Source organism: Alexandromys fortis, unplaced genomic scaffold, assembly GCF_014885135.2.
Source record: "Alexandromys fortis isolate MF-2015 unplaced genomic scaffold, M_Fortis_MF-2015_v1.1 scaffold_0, whole genome shotgun sequence".
NCBI lineage: Eukaryota > Metazoa > Chordata > Mammalia > Rodentia > Cricetidae > Alexandromys > Alexandromys fortis.
The window spans coordinates 44,936,723-44,952,787 of record NW_026067949.1 but is presented as its reverse complement, the minus strand read 5'-3'; positions in this window follow the sequence as shown (position 1 = coordinate 44,952,787).

The window sequence follows — 16,065 nt, the reverse complement described above, 5'->3', positions numbered from 1 at the left end:
GGAGGAAGAAATGTGAAATCAACCTCTGAGCTCCACAGTCATGCTTGCACACATGTGTGAATACTCATACATGCATCCACACCACACACACACACACACATACACACACATGGAATAGTTCTTTCAAAGACTGAATTGGAGTTCTGACTTCCCATAAATTGCCTCTGTGAATTCCCCTGACCGTTCATTTCTTTGAAGTGAGATGGCAAATTCAACAAGCACTTTTGACCTTGGCTCACACTGTTCTCTTGGATGGAAAAAAATAGAACCGCTACAACTAAGGCTGATTTTTTTCTTCCGTGGAAGTTGGATTCTAAAGACAGAAGAGACGTTTTCCGAAATGACATCTCTGACATGTGAAGTAGGTGGCTATTCTCTTCCAAATTTAAAATGTATCCTACCTGCTTCAAATGCTTGTGATTATCTTGGAACTCCCCAGTAAAAAAAGCTGTGATCATAAGTAATCCAATTTCTTTCTCTTCACATCCATCAGCTGGTATTGACAGGCAATGCATTTTCGACTCATGGGATAGGCTCTGTAGGTGTTTGGGAGAATGAAGAGTGGCGTCATTATCCTGGAAGATGCACACACCTGTGCAATCTGCAGGACGCAGCACCAAGCAGCTTAAACCACATGCAAGCATGAACATCATTCTGAGATTCTTTAAGACTCCAGAAGAAACAGTCGGTCCTTCTCAAATACTTCCAACTGCAAGCTCTATATCAAATATTTAGTGTTCAGCCTTGAGGTCACGACAGTTTTGATTTATTTTGGGCCAATTTCCTCCAGGTCACTTGCAAACAAAGAAAAAGCCTTCACTTGCGCTTCTGCGAATTACAAAATAGAAGAGTTCTATGGCAGTCTGCGACTTTTCCAGCCTCAGAAACCTAAGACGGAAACTTTAGACAGGCTGGAAATAGAAGTGTCTCGGAGGAAATTGTATCAGCCATGGGGCCCGCTTTTCATTTCTGGTAGCTGTAAAGGGGAACTTTCCAAGTTCGTCTTCCTAGGTTACCTACACAGCTTCATGTGGTCATCCTCCCCCCCCCCCCCATAGCGAGAGGGGATGGCTTTGGAAGTACTGGGATAGTTTGTGTTCGCAAAGGCTGGGTATCAGTCTGTCACCGCTACGAGGATGGTTTATGTTTGCAAAGGGTGTGTTTCAGCCAGTTTGCCATCACTGTGGCAAATGTCTGAGAGATGCGTCAGGAAGAAAAGCTTATTTTGGCTCAGGTTGGAGGTTCCAGTCCCTTGTATGACTGGTCCCACTGCTTTTGGGTTCACAGTAGGAACATGAGGTAGAGCGACCCCAACCACTTTATAGCAGGAGAAGGAACAAAGAAGCAAAGAGGGGAGAGGAGCCCTAGAATCCCCGTCACTGCGAGTTCACAGAGGACCCACCTCTGCAAGCCTCCGTCATTTTCTGCGGTGCTATTCCAGAGACCAAACTGTTAATTCATGGGTCTTTGAGGGGGAAGATAATCAAGACCCAAACTATAGCTGGAGAATCAAAGCCTAAGGAATTAAAACATAAAAATTATATGAGTGGGAGGACCTGTAAGAATGCGCTAAGAGCAGAGACTTACATCAAAACCTAGAGCAAGCTGCTTGCTTAAAGGCTGGTACACCATCTGATGGTTAACTTAGCAACAAGACTTCACCTACAGCATATGCACACAATAATAACAAATAGGACAAGGCTATAGATTCCAAAATTAAATTCCTCTGGGTTGGCTGTGTACTCGTGTAATCTCAGCATGTGGGACGCTGAGACATACTGGTCTGGAGTTCAAGGCTGTCCTGGGCTACAAAACCAAAAAACCAATTCTTCTGGTGTGTTCTTTCTGACATAGCTAATACTGTCCAACTGTACTAAGCCAACTGGAGTCTGAAGGAAGAAATGATGCTTTACTATCAGAGTAATGGCCGCGCTCTGGGTGGGCAGGGGTTGTGGTCCTGGAGGCCAGGCCCAATGTGCTCTTCCCATTATTAGGAGCCATTATTCTTTGTTGTTGTTGTTGCTTTGTTTTTTGTGTTTGGTCTTTCAACATTGGATTTCTCTGAAGCTTTGGAGCCTGTCCTGGAACTGGCTCTTGTAGACCAGGCTGGCCTCAAACTCACGAGTGCTGGGGTTAAAGGTGTGCACCACCACCGCCCGGCAATAGCCATTGTTCTTAATAGTAGTTTGTGTTATGCTTTATGTGTAGGAGTGGGGGTGAGAAATAGCAGAATCCAATTTCTTTCCAAATCTACAACATTTAGTTATTCAGTAGAACTTTTTATTTAAAGATTAAAGTTATGAAAAGAGGTGGGAGAACAGCCCGGTAATTCACATGGACGCCACAATATCAGTGGAAAAGATGTTTCTTTTTTATCCTTTGTAAATCGAAGAAGAGAAAGAAAAGAAATAGAGTCAAAGGAAGTGAAGTACAATATACATCCCTGGTGCCTTACACAGTCTCAAAGGCCTAAACAATGAAGTGAAAATTGAGTCGTTGAGTGCAAGAGTCCCTTGAAAACAGCCAACTCAAACTGGTGTCAAGTGAGGATCAGGGTTGAACCAACAGGAGTAGAAGAGCTTCCTGCCTGAAGCGGGTCCACACACTGCTGTCGTTCCTGGAGTTACCCTCCCTGGGCGGATCCTTACATTCCATCAGTTACAGCAGAACCCCAGAGAAGGGAAAAGGAGGTGACTTGGAACCCTGCTTCTGCTTGTGGCTTCTTACGATTCTTGTGGCTATCTTATCTACTTGCTTCCTTGACACTTGGTTTTCTAACCTTTGAAGAGCTACTTAGTGATGAACTGCATGAGAGAAAATAAAGGAGCTGTTGGAAGCACCTGTTGTCACACAGAGAGAGTTTAACACAATATAATAAATGGTGCCCATCCTTTGTGAGGGATTCAGTTGAGAAGAGTGAGTGGTGCCAACCTTCGAGTGATGGGTATACGAAGCACCATGTCTGTGGAGAAGACTGCAGCGCTCCATCCTTACACATGTGTTTCCTCAGCGAGGCTGTGTAGGAAACATGGAAGCCACACGGTGCTCTCTTCCTTGCATCATAACTGGCACGGAGCACACACTCAATGAGAGTTCCTGCTACCCCTTGGGTTCTCTCCAGACTGACGGCAAATGAATAGTGACGTGGAGAAGCGAAACTAGAGACCTTTGTTAATGGAGAAGCTTGTTCCAACTTAGCAGCCTTTTCTTGATTCGATGGGTCCAGCAAGGAAGACACCAGATTTACCGGATTTTATTTAAGCATTGTTGACTAACTTAACAATCCGTGTCTGGGCTGTGTGTGCTTTTAGAGAGCCAGGCAGGAAAACCTTGTTGGGGGTTTCAGTATTAATCTCCCGAGTTAGGGGTGGCTAAGGAAAAGAGGCCACATCCTGCTGAACCACAGTGTGGTTTCCTATTGTCTGTCATCCGCTCTAGGGGATGGAGTGCCTCACCTCCCACACGTCAGCTCTGCCTACTGCAGCCGAGTTTACCAAGCATGGGGGACCCACAGTGTCACACTGCACTTCCACGTTTTCATCCGATTTGAAATTGCTCTGTCGATTTTCATAAACCGTAGAACTTCATAAAAGTTCCATTAATCTGCAAAATTATCCACCAAAGCTTGCAAAAGGCTTCTTCAATGTTCTATTTTCAAATGGAACAATCAATGATTTGACCAAAGCCTAGAACACACGGCCCCCGAGCAGTCCATCAGAGGCCACTATTTCTCGGTGCTATGGTGTGGTCTGACACTCTCTGCAAGGTAGAGGGTTGATTGCTCACATCCCCTGCCAGAGCCCATTGCTCTTACTTCTCCTTGTGAATGTGGGGATACAGAATCGCTGGTAAATACTGGCTCTTTTGTGTTTCTCCTAAATCCACAGTAGCTGACCTTCCGGAAGGCAGACAGTAAAATAGCAGAGCTCAGAATGTAGCCGACTTCAGCCAAGCTGTAAAACAGCACCGTCAGCATCTCAGGTTAAAGAAAATTTCACCTTCCACTGAAGTTAATTAGCCATTACATCGTGTGATGGGATTGGCAAGATGGCTAAACAGGTCAAAGTGATTGTCACACAAAGCTGGTGGCCCGAGTTCCATCCCTGGGACCCATGGTGGAAGAAGAGAATGGACTCTCAAGAAGTTGTTTTCCCGAAAACTCATTCTAGACATATGTAAATTACGTTTGCCTTAAAAGCAGCCTGAGGTCCAGAGTCACTGGTTCTACAGGCTTGGATTAGGAGGCCTGATCTGTCTCCTATCTTTTCTCATGGAGAAGGGAAAGGGAGGGAAAGGATGTGGGGAGGGAGAAAGGACAGGAAAGGAAGAATCTGAACTCCCAACTTGTCTCCTGGCACTGACTGAAAGAGCAGAAAATCCTGTTGCCCCTCTGGCCCCTCTGGAGGTTCCTTCCTGAGCTCAGCTCCCCCATGCTGTTGTTGGTGAAGGCTTTTCCGAGTAATAATGTCCTTTCCCCTTTTTTCTCAGCGGGTTCCTGAGCAGTCCTCAGCCCCAGGAGGTCATATCTGAAGTGTAACTTTTGTAGATTATGCAGAAACTTAGAAGGCTTTGAAACAATGGAAAGGAACCATTTTCTGCTGCACTGTGAGCTAATTTTGACTTCACATCGGCACTGAGGAAAACTTAATGAATTTCCCATTCTTTCCCCATTGAAACCATGTCAGTACAAAAGTTTCCAGACATGGCCTGCCTTCTTTCCTTCCTTCCTCCCTCCCTCCCTCCCTACCTCCCTCCCTTCCTTCCTTCCTCCCTTCCTTCCTTCCTATATGGTATGCATATATATTTATTTTATATATCTGTGTGCTATCTACAGGTCTGCATGCAGGCCAGAAGAGGGCATCAGACCCTGTTACATATGGCTGTGAGCCACCATGTGGTTGCTGGGAATTGAACTCAGGACCTCTGGAAGAGCAGCCAGTGCTCTTAACAGTGGAGCCATCTCTCAGCGCCCTGCCATGGCCTTCTATAGGCTATTCTTGTAGTGAGCTCGCACTTCTTTCATCAGCTGTCTGATGAGCGCAGTTTGTTGGTAGACTGACAAATGAACCAAGGTGCCCTGGACCAAGGCGTGGTGTGGGAGAAGCGGCAAAGGTTAGTGTCCGTTGGAGGTTGGATTCCAATTCTGGGTAGCCAGCTGTTTATTTGCATGCCGTGGTGTTGGGGATGGAACCCAGAGCCTTGCACACTATAAACAAGCACCTTATGTGTGCATCAGAACCATAGCCCAACAAATAACACCTAAAGGCTACCATAGCCTTGTGGCAATGTTATGAGCTTTGAATTAAATTTGAATTAGTCTCCTAAATCAAGGGCATGGGAGAATCTGCACCATGAAAACTGCCTGCGAGTTCGATTTTTGGATGTATTCCAGAAAGTGACACCCCTGGCCCATTCTCCCTCCGTACCACTTCAGGAGTTATGTTTTTAATCTTCAAGTGGGGCAGTGGGACTCAGAAGGAGAGGGTGGCCTCACTCTTCAGTGGATCAGCTCTCTAAACCCCTAGGCGATAGCAACCAAACACTAACTCACTTCGAAGAGAAGAATAACAAATCTGGCCTTCGGGGGGTCCATTCCAGGTGGGCAGTTTGTCTTCTGCACCCTCCTTGCTGCAAGGTCGTTCCCATGAAGCTTAGAGAGAGCTGCCACGGGAGCGAGCACCCAGAAGTCCTCTGCCGGTCTAAGGAACCAGGCGTGGGACTGTGCGCTGCCCGGCAGCCTCTTTCTCTCAGTCCCTGCCTCTGGGGTTGAAGGAGAGGACAGGCTAGTACTAAAAGGTGCTGATGGTGCGCGCAGCATGTAACGGACCTCACCGAAGTGCAGAGAAGCGCAGGAAGAGCCGTCCCAGGCAAGGGTGGGGGTACATTCAGAACCCCCGCTTCTAGCCCATGCCCTTCTTCTTCCTTTGTCATTGGAGGCATTGCCTGATCAACCACGAGCCTGGCATGGACACGGAACAGGGAGGGGGCCGCGTTAGGAGATAATCCCGGAAAGGCAGCCCTAGGAATTTCCTGTCGCCACTCAGCTGTGTACAATGTCTGTATTGACTGCTGATCAATTCCCAGAGCCTGAGGTTTGGACCTAACACGGGCCAAAAGAGCCATGTTTATTAATCCAGCTCAAGACCCGAGCCAGAAGATCTCCCAACACCTTCCTTCATCTGACTCTGGTTCTTCTTCGACTTCTGACCCAGAAGAGAATCCATCACTGTCAGAGATCACTGAAGTTCTCCAGAAGGAAACATTTTAGGTCTTTGTTCTTTACTTCAAATATCGTGACCCTGGCAACACTACGCCAATAGCACCTTTGGCCTTGACCCAGATGTAGTTCTTCCCACAGCAGTCGGGAAGGTAGCACATGGTCCACGGTTTCATGGCACCCATAGAACCCACAGTTTTGATATTGATCTGTAGACTGGCAACGCGATCAACTCTCCCCTATCCCACGGGAACAGTGTATTTCTGAAGCCCCCTTTCTCTTCTCTGGGCCCCTGTATCTCAAGATTCCCTGCATGCGGCAGCGGCAGCTATGTAGTTGTTGGGAGAGCTGTAGAAAACACGTCTTTATCACTTTATACTTTCAACATCATGCTATGCCCAGGGGATAGCAAAACGCTACTTAGGACCAAGGAGACTCTGTCTCTTCTATTAGCCTCATCGTTCCTCCACTTCTGGAATTTATTTTTTTTTTTGTCCATTTCTCATGCTTTTCATATACTATTTTGGCTCTTTCCCCTATCTAGAATGTTGCCTCTTCCCTCCTCCCCTTTTCTCTCCCTGTCCCTCTACTCTTTGTGACTTAACCCAACAGCGACTCCAGGTGTGATTCCTCTGATCTCACCACCCACCTTGTGCAGGTCACCTCCCTTTGCTGTGTGTTCTCAGAGAAATAGGCTTTCTTCAGGAGTTACACCATGTTGGCGTTCTACATCCTTCTAGTACTTCAGCTGGCTGGAAACTCCAGGAGGAAGTCTTTCTCCACAGAGCCCAGCTTTATTGATTGTTTATTGAACGAGCGGTCAGATCCAGGGCACACTGGTCGGGCAGTTAATCCCAGAAGGAGAGCTACAAAATGTCAGGAAAGTTATGTGTGAGGGGAAAAAAAAACCCTCACATTCCACAGGTTTTCAAAATTCCTACATTAGGTGAGCACACGGAGGGGTCTTTCCCTCTACAGTTTCTGTATTTTCTAGCAGAAAAGTGGCAAGACCCTGAAGAAGGTGAGACTTGAGAGACATGGATTAGACCGGATGTCTTACTGCTCTCTCATAGAGAGCATAACAGAAGCTTTCAGTAGAGTAAGAGAAGCCAAAATTGGAGTCAGCTCACTGAGTGGGAAGCACGGGAATGGCAGCGAATGCGGATTACCCTTGGCATGTTTGGGGGATAACATGAACAGGAGAAAGGAAACAGCTGACTCAGAGAAGTAGCAGAACCAACAGAAGACGGCTTAGCTGAGTGAAAACCTACCATAGTGATGGCAGGAAAGACTTGTGAGGGGAAGGGGAAGGCAGAAGGCAGCACGCAAAGCTCGTGCAGGCTTGTGAGCAGCGAAGGGAGGAAGGGCACGCTTACCGATATCTGGTGAATTGGTAAGGATCTAACTGAGAAGATATCAACCCCCTGGAAGTGATTGTCTGATAGAGACACACCAGCAAGACTAGGAGCCTGTGAGAGCTCAGGTCCCATCTCGAGGATCCCAAACAAGCAGCTGCCAGGCGCTCGTCTGCAGGCAGCAAACTGTAGATGTCTGTACTGCAGACGCAGATATCAGGAAGCTGACTTTTTATACCAGCTGTCTCCTAAGTTTTCAAAGGTGACATCCATTTTAAACAAATGCCAACCCGGGAACTAGAATTCAGCCCATTGATAAGCTCTTGATAACTTGTGTCCATGTCATAAAGCTCATATGGTGTTTAGTCGCCCTATTGACGTGCAACTTTTACCCATTTGGGATATACTGTTCAGTTGCTTTTAGGAAATTCACAGGTATTTAGTCAAAATCGTAGATGACCTAGGAGCACTTCAGTAACTCAAAAGAAACCCCAGGCCTGTACTGTAAACACCACTAGACAATTTCCTGTCTGTAGATGTGCCCGGTCTGAAACTTTGATGCATTCATGAAATGCTATGGTGTGTGTGTTTGTGTGTGTGTGTGTGTGTGTGTGTGTATGAGTGTTTATAATTGACTTTTGCATTCTTTGGGGAGCTGGTGTTTTTTTTTAAAGTAAAGAAATAGAGATATCAAGGATTTGGAAGACTTTGAAAGGAAAAGCCAGGTTGTGCCCAGGAGAGTAGAGGGTGGAAGACGGTTAGTAAGAAGGGCAGGAAACCTGCAGCTGGGACAGAAAACGAGGTGTCTGAAATTGTCCCTGCTTTTTTGTTTGCTGGTAAGTCTGTGGTGATTTTGAAAATTAAATAAACTGCCAGCCACTAGCAGCTGGGACTGATTCCCATCCCAGTGTGACCTCAGGCCTCATGGATGCCCAAGCTCCTGCACGTGAGAGAGACTTCTGTCATGTCAGAGAGACACTGAGCTCCTAAAAAGGTTGCTCATATTCTAGGTGGCAAACTCAAATAAGACCAGGAGAGGGTCTGTGGGGGATGGTTCAGTCAATAAAGTGCTTGCCACAAACATGCGGAGACCCGAGTTCAATCCCAGGCAGCCATGCCAAAGCCACGGTGATGTGTGCCTGTAAAGCCTGCCACTGGGAAGGTAGACACAGGAGCATCCCTGGGCTTGCTGGCTGGTCTAAGCTCATCAGCAAGTTTTGGGTTCAGTAAGAGAGACTGTCTCCAGAAATAAGGTGGGAAGGTGATGGAGGAAGACATCTTATGTTGATGCTGCCTGGCTTCTACATGCATGCATAGTGCACACATGCGTACACACACATACATGTACATATACACCCACATGCACCCTCCCTCTACACACAACACACGAAGAAGGTCAGGGACTAACAGAGAAGTAAAGATGGAATTGCTGTTTCTCACTCTGGTGGCACTGGCCAGATCCGGCCGTGGGAGGCAAGCCCTCCATTTCTGCCTCTGGACACATCCTTGAAAGTGATTTTTGTCTCTTTTTCGGGCCTTTCCGTGATGGCACAACCCAGTCACAGTGTCTCCTGTCCTCTTGGTTCAGCTGCTGCTAACTTCCTTGTATAGAGGAGAAAAGATCATCCCTCCTGCTCTACAGAAGGTCTCTGGACAGACTAAAAACCATTTGCAGATTTATTTTAGCAAGAGGGGCCACTATATTTAATATCAGTGTTTGAAATCGGGTAAGAAAGGGGTCAAGGAATCCTGGTCTAAATCTGGGAGATGGGAAGATAAGAGACCTGGAAGTATTCAAGTATTCAATGCCTGAGTGCGAAAAAAGAAAGCTATCCATTGAAAAATGATGCTCAAGTTTCTTGATTTCACATCCCAAGAATTTATTTCCTTTCGTTGAAAACAAGGTATGGTGGTAAATTCTGTATTATTTAAATTTTATTACAATAATATTTCTTTTAAACATTCATTTATTGGGGGTTAAGAGCACTTGGCTGCAGGTGTGAGATCCAGGCTCAATTCCTAGGACCCAGACAGTGGCTCCAGGCCCAGGGAGCCTATCATCCTCTTCTGGTCTCCTCGAACACCAGGTGCACACGTGGTATATAGACATATATTCAGGGAAAACACCCAGACACATACATTTTTTAAAGTAAATTGATTCATTATTTGTGTGTGTGTGTGTGTATACATGTGCCTGTCTAAGGGCACATGTGGAGGTCAGAGGGCAATGTTGGGTGTCCTTTGTAATCGCTCTCCACCTTGTTTTTTGAGAAAGGATCTCTTGTAGCTGTAGAGAGGGCTTAGCAGTTAAGGGCACTGACTGCTCTTCCGGAGAACCGGATTCAATTCCTGGCACCCATATGGTAACTCACAGCTGTCTGTAATCCCAGTTCTGAGCCTTCTGATGCCCTCACACAGACATACATGCAGGCAAATCACCAGTCAACATAAAATAAAAATAAATTATATATTAGAAAAGATCTCTCACTGAACCTGGAGCTAATCAATTGGCTAACTGGCTGCCCAGCAAGTTGTCCGGACTCTCTCCTGAGTGGAGCCAGCAATTCCCCCACTGATTCCCCCACTAACTTCTCTAACCTCCACGATCATTCTATTAAAAGGAAAAATAAAGTTAGAACCCAAGAGGTGGCAACTTAGCCACAGTTTCCAAGCTGGCATAATTTAACCTATACCCAGTTTCTTCTTCTTCTTCTTCTTCTTCTTCTTCTTCTTCTTCTTCTTCTTCTTCTTCTTCTTCTTCTTCTTCTTCTTCCTCCTCCTCCTCCTCCTCCTCCTCCTCCCCCTCCTCCTCCTTCTTCTTCCTTTCTGTCTCTCTCTGTGTGTCTATGTCTCTCTCTCTCTCTCTCTTTCTCTCTCTCTCTCGTTTTTCTTTTCAAGACAAGGCTTCTCTCTGTATAACAGTCCTGTCCTGGAACTAGCTCTTGTAGACCAGGTTGGCCTCGAACTCAAAGAGATTCACCTGCCTCTGCCTCCTGAGTGATGGGATTAAAGGTGTGCGCCACCACCACCTGGCCCTACACTCAGTTTCTAAGCCACGTGATCTGAAGAAGAACCTCTCTTTTCCAAGCTCTGTGTATTGATTTGCTTTCCATAACAGTTGCACTGTCCCAGAGCCCGAGTGGGCTGGTAAGTGAAAGGTAGGGAAGGACATTTCCCACCCTGGATACCTGAAGGAAATTTGCATACCTATTTTGCAGTCCACATTTGACTGTACAAACACTCCTTGCATACATCTTTTTGTTAGAATTCTTTCCAAAGGAAGGATTCTATTATCCTTCCATTATCAAATTGGAGCTGGATTCTTCACTTGAATAAGAAGCTGAAGCTCTGTGAAATTTGACAACTAGATCCTGGCACGAAACAAATGTGTGGAATAAGAGAAGCCTCAGGGGAAATATCGAGGAACCCAAGTTTCCACCCTCCAAAGCTCTTTCCCAGCTTGGAGTATTGATGGTGATCTTTGTCTCTCTGTGTGACTGATCTTTCATGCATCTGCTCACCTAGTCCCTTGTATTCCCATCATGTCAAGCCTGGCTGCTTCCTTCCATTAAGAATTCCCTTACCTACCGCTGTCTGCACTCTTCGGTATCACGAGAGCTGCCACGACAGGTACTGAGAGCTATTTAGCTACTCTTCCCTTCTAGATTATGTCTTTTGAGGGAAAGATCCATGGTGCTTCATGGATATTTGGATAACTCTTGGGTGTTGTAGAAAGACACAGAAAAGAGCAACCACTTCGGCTCCTACATGGATGGAAGACCCAAAACACTTCGTCTGCCCCTGCCTCCGAGTTAGTCCAGCAAGGATTATTTCTCTCGATATGAACACTTGATAAACTGGGCCCACTCAACACAATGATGGAATAAGCCTGTTGTATAGAGAATATTGAAATCCAAACACCAATAATATCGTTGCTGTGCCTGGGTGGGGGGAGCAAGCTGAATGTCCTAGCAACGCCACCTACCTACATGTAGTTCATGTACTTCTAGTTTGAAGTGATGGCCCACACATGTGTAAGAACTTAATCTCCCCTTTTGAAAACCGATTCTTTTTAATTTTTTTTTAATTTTATGTACTTTGGTGTCTTGCCTGCATGTGTGCCTGTGAGAGGGTGTCAGTTCTTGGAGTTACAGACTGTTGTGAGCTGCCACGTGGGCGCTGGGATTTGAACCCAGGTCCTCTGGAAGAGCAGCTAGTACTCTTAACTGTTCAGTCGTCTCTCCAGCCTCCTGCAAACCAATCCTTACCCACATGTTTATGTTTCGAAGATAACGGGAGAGAGCAGAGCTGTGCAGGTCCGAGCTGTGAGAGCCTGGTCCTCCGTTCAGCGCCTACTCAACTCTGGAAGGCGTTTGAGCACAGCACATGGAAATGCTTAGAGTCCAGACACTCACAGTGAAAATCCCTGGAAAATGTGCTTGCACAGCGCCACGGGCCCAGGAAAACCCCACATGGGCTCCCCAAGGTCTGTGGATGTTTATGTTCTGCTGCCCCAGCCTCCAGCCCCCACACCTCGGGAATGGGGAACTTTGTCCCCAAAGGATTGCACCACAAGCACCCAGCCTTTCCACTTTCACTTCTCCACCGGTTTCCCGTCCTCACAGGATCTGCCTCATTGTGTCTCTTCGGGCCCAAAAACATTGTGATTGCTAGGGAGTTACAGGCTATGGGCAAGAGTTTGTGAGTTACAAGCAGACCACCCAGATTGGGGTCCGGATTCAGCACCTGGCAGAAGGTAGCGCCCTGGGAAATTCATCGCATTTGTGATAAAGGGCAATGGCAGAGGCAGTGAAATAGGACAGTGACAAGCCTCTCTTATAATGGAACCTGGGGGAGAGAAAATGGTAGGGAACTTAATGCTTGGTGTCTTCTGATAGGCAGGCTGTTCGCTTGTCTGAGGCAGAACGGCAACCAAGGCAGGATCAATCCTTGGCTTCTAAGTCTCTCCGGTAAGGAAGCTGTCTCTGTCCTCACACTTTATTCCTGTGCAGGTGTGAGTTGTGATGATTGCAGGACACCTGGGTGTCGATGCCTGCCCTCCGCTCTCCGCTGTTAGCCTTCCTGCTCACCCTCCTGCTCCTGGCCTTTAACATCAGCTTCTTCGAACATTCTAGAAATGCCAGCATTTGTTTAATCTTGTTTTTCCAAAAGCGGATTCGCTTTTTGCGTCCTGCAGTTCGTTTAGCCTGACCTCTTCTGCTTCTGCCAGGAAAATCCAGATGAGGTTTTCATTAGTACAAACACAGCTGGCAACCTAATCGCCATGACTGAGTGCAAAGTGAAAGTGTGCCCCCCCCCCGCCCCGCCCCCGCACTAAACCCACATCTGTCACACAATGCTGGTGCTGAGAACAAACATCAGCACTTAGTGTCGAGGTGAGTGAGACGCTTAATTTTACACATTGATCTTTAGCTTCCCTGCGCGGTAACGGGAGGGGCAGAAGCTGTGTTTACTTCTTCTAGAGAAAATAATAGTAAGCAAAGGACAAGAGGGTTAGTCAGGTCTGCAGACATGAGAGAACCGAACCCACGGCAGAGGCCCATAGATTGGAGGAGAAAATAATGCAAATCTTTCCCTCAGGTTCCCCTAGGACACATACTTCACTTAATAAGCACGTCAGGATCGTGTCTTTCAGCCGCGGTCAGTCCCACATAGTGCATCCTTATTCCTAGGTGTGAGGAAAATAACTGTTGGTCTGACAGTTCTTTAGAAGCGCGGTCTAAATAGTCTCTCAGGAACCACCTCACTTTTATGCTCTCTTCATGCTAATAGTTCTGGAAGCAGAGATTGAGACACAGTTTTTTTTTTTAAGATGAACACGTTTATTTGTATTTTATGTGTATTAAGTCTGTTTCTGCATGTGTACTACATGCAGGCCATGTCTGAGGAAGCCAGAAAAAGGTGTCTGATCCCCTAGGAGTGACGACGTTTGTGAACTATGATGTCGGTGCTAAAAATTGAACCCAGATTCCCTGGAAGATTAGTGGGTGCTCTTAGCCACAGACCCAGCTCTTCAGCCCCAAGATCTAATTCCTGAGAGATGAAGGAAAAGAGAGGAGAAAAAGAACCAGGGAAAGATGCGTCAAAACTGGTGGACTAGTCTTGCAGGAAACCTGAGCTATAATGCATGACGTTATACAAAATTATCTTCCCAGAGTGCTCAGGAAGTTGGGACATGTAGGCTCAAATCCTCATCAGTCACTGACTTGAAAGCTGGAGAAGAGTAAATGCTCTCTGTGCATTCTGGGATAGTGGTCAGGAACACTCAGAGCCAGTTGGTATCTGCAGAACAAAATCTAAAAAATACCTTCAAGGCAGACAGTGCAGTGTCCAAGATCAGTATTACTAAATTATAAGATGGTTTGGGGCAAGTTAATATCTAAATTTCATATTTCCATCGATAAAGCAGAAATTGTACCTTTATAGTTAATAGAAATGTTTGAAATATCAAACATAGTGCCGGGCCCATGACAGGCACAACCAAAAGCCTTCTTTATACAGAATCCCCATTAAATTATTTTATTTTTAAAACTCAAGCTTCTGAAATGTAAATATTCATAGGAATCACCTACAGATTGTACCAGAGTTCAAATTAATTCTATGTACCTGGGCAGGGCATGGGAAATGTCTGTCTCACAAGCTCCCAGATAACATGGATGCTGTTGGCCCATGCTCCATACTTTGTGTAATAATATTTTAAGCCATTTTTTTTAGGATTTGTCTTTAGCCACTATAGACAATAAATCATAAGATATTTCCCTAGATTTGTTGGACTTAATCATAGCAAAAACAAAAATGGAGCATAGCTGCAAGAGCTGTTAGCCTTATCTGGAACTTACCCAGTTTGTGTTAATCGCCCCTAATACACTTAACTGCCTACGGTTCCCAGGGCACAGTTACACAAGAGAGGAAGTACAAAATGAAAAATATATAGGGTAGATAAGAATGTCAGCATCATGGGAGACCTAAGAAAAGATAAAGCTTGCATCATTATTAGGGAATGCGGAAATATCAGAGAGCGAAAGGGCTTGTTTCTAAGAAATCTAGGACATGGACACAAATCACTTTCCTTGTGGTTATCTCCCATGCCCAGAACGTTGCGTAGAACAGCAATGTGAAGTGCTCGGTGGACCCAATCTGCTTCGGAGGCCAGACACATGCACGAAGATGTCAAGCTGCAAAGATGTTATTAGAAAGATAGATGTTAATAGATGCTATTAGGTAGATTTACTCTCTGTACGGTAAAGCTTTGAAGAGGTCAAAGAGATTGTTCCAGCCTGTTCTCTTAGAAGAAATACAGCCAAGTGAGCCTTCAGTTGAGCAGGGCTGTGCTTTGAGTTTGAATATACACAAATGTATACACAATAGTATAACAACCTTAGTAAAATTTCTATAAAATATTCCCCAGCCTAGGGAGCTGGAGAGATGGCTCAGTGGTTAAGAGCATTGCCTGCTCTTCCAAAGGTCATGAGTTCAATTCCCAGTAACCACATGGTGGCTCACAACCATCTGTAAAGAGGTCTGGCGCCCTCTTCTGGCCTTCAGGCATACACACAGACAGAATATTGTATACATAATAAATAAATAAATATTAAAAAAAATATTCCCCAGCCTATACTGTAAATAACCTGTTTCCAAGATGCTCCTTGACCATGGCATAGAATCACCTTCAATTTTCTTTCAGTGCCAGAGACAGAAGTCAGGGCCTTGCGTACGTTAGCAAAGACTCTGCCACAGACCCAGGGCAACGATTCCTAGTCTCTCCAGCATCCTGCTTCAGTTAGTTTTCACTGTCTACCCGTTGGTGGAGAAACATGGTGTCTCAGCAATAGCGTTCAGTAAGGAGCTGAGCCCATACAGAAACTCCTCATAGGAAAGATGGGAGACAAATGTGCTCCCGAGTTTCAGGGTGAAGAATTTTAAACTTGAAACCATAAAAAAAGCCACAGTCCTTTAGAAACTGTGTAAAATTTGACTGGCAATTTCTCATGGATTTGTTGCGTAACTGGTTGGAAGTATAAGAATAAACACATATTTCACAATTGTAAAAAAAAAATTCCTTTCAAAAAAAGCATTGTTCAGGCATTTGTGTTGCCAGTAATAGAGACTTAAAGAGGCAATGACAAACAGAGTCATCGCTGAAAAGATGGCATTTGGAATAGGATCAGGGTTCAGGAACAGGTTGATGTGGGATTAGCTGGGTGGTTGGGAAACACTATTCATCCCGAATCTGCATTTCCTTTGTAAGAGCTTGGTGATGATTATGTCAAGATGATAATCTCTGTATATTCCTTAGCACAGGAATAAACACGCTGCATTTGATAAAGAGCTTATCCAAATCAAAGGAGAAGGAGGGGAGGAAAGGGGAGGAGGGAGGACAGGAAGAGGGAAGAGAGAAGTGGGGGAAGGAGAGCTTCTGGAAGTCCTGGATCCATCAGAGCAAAACATACTGTTGGAAAACGGAACTTGGAA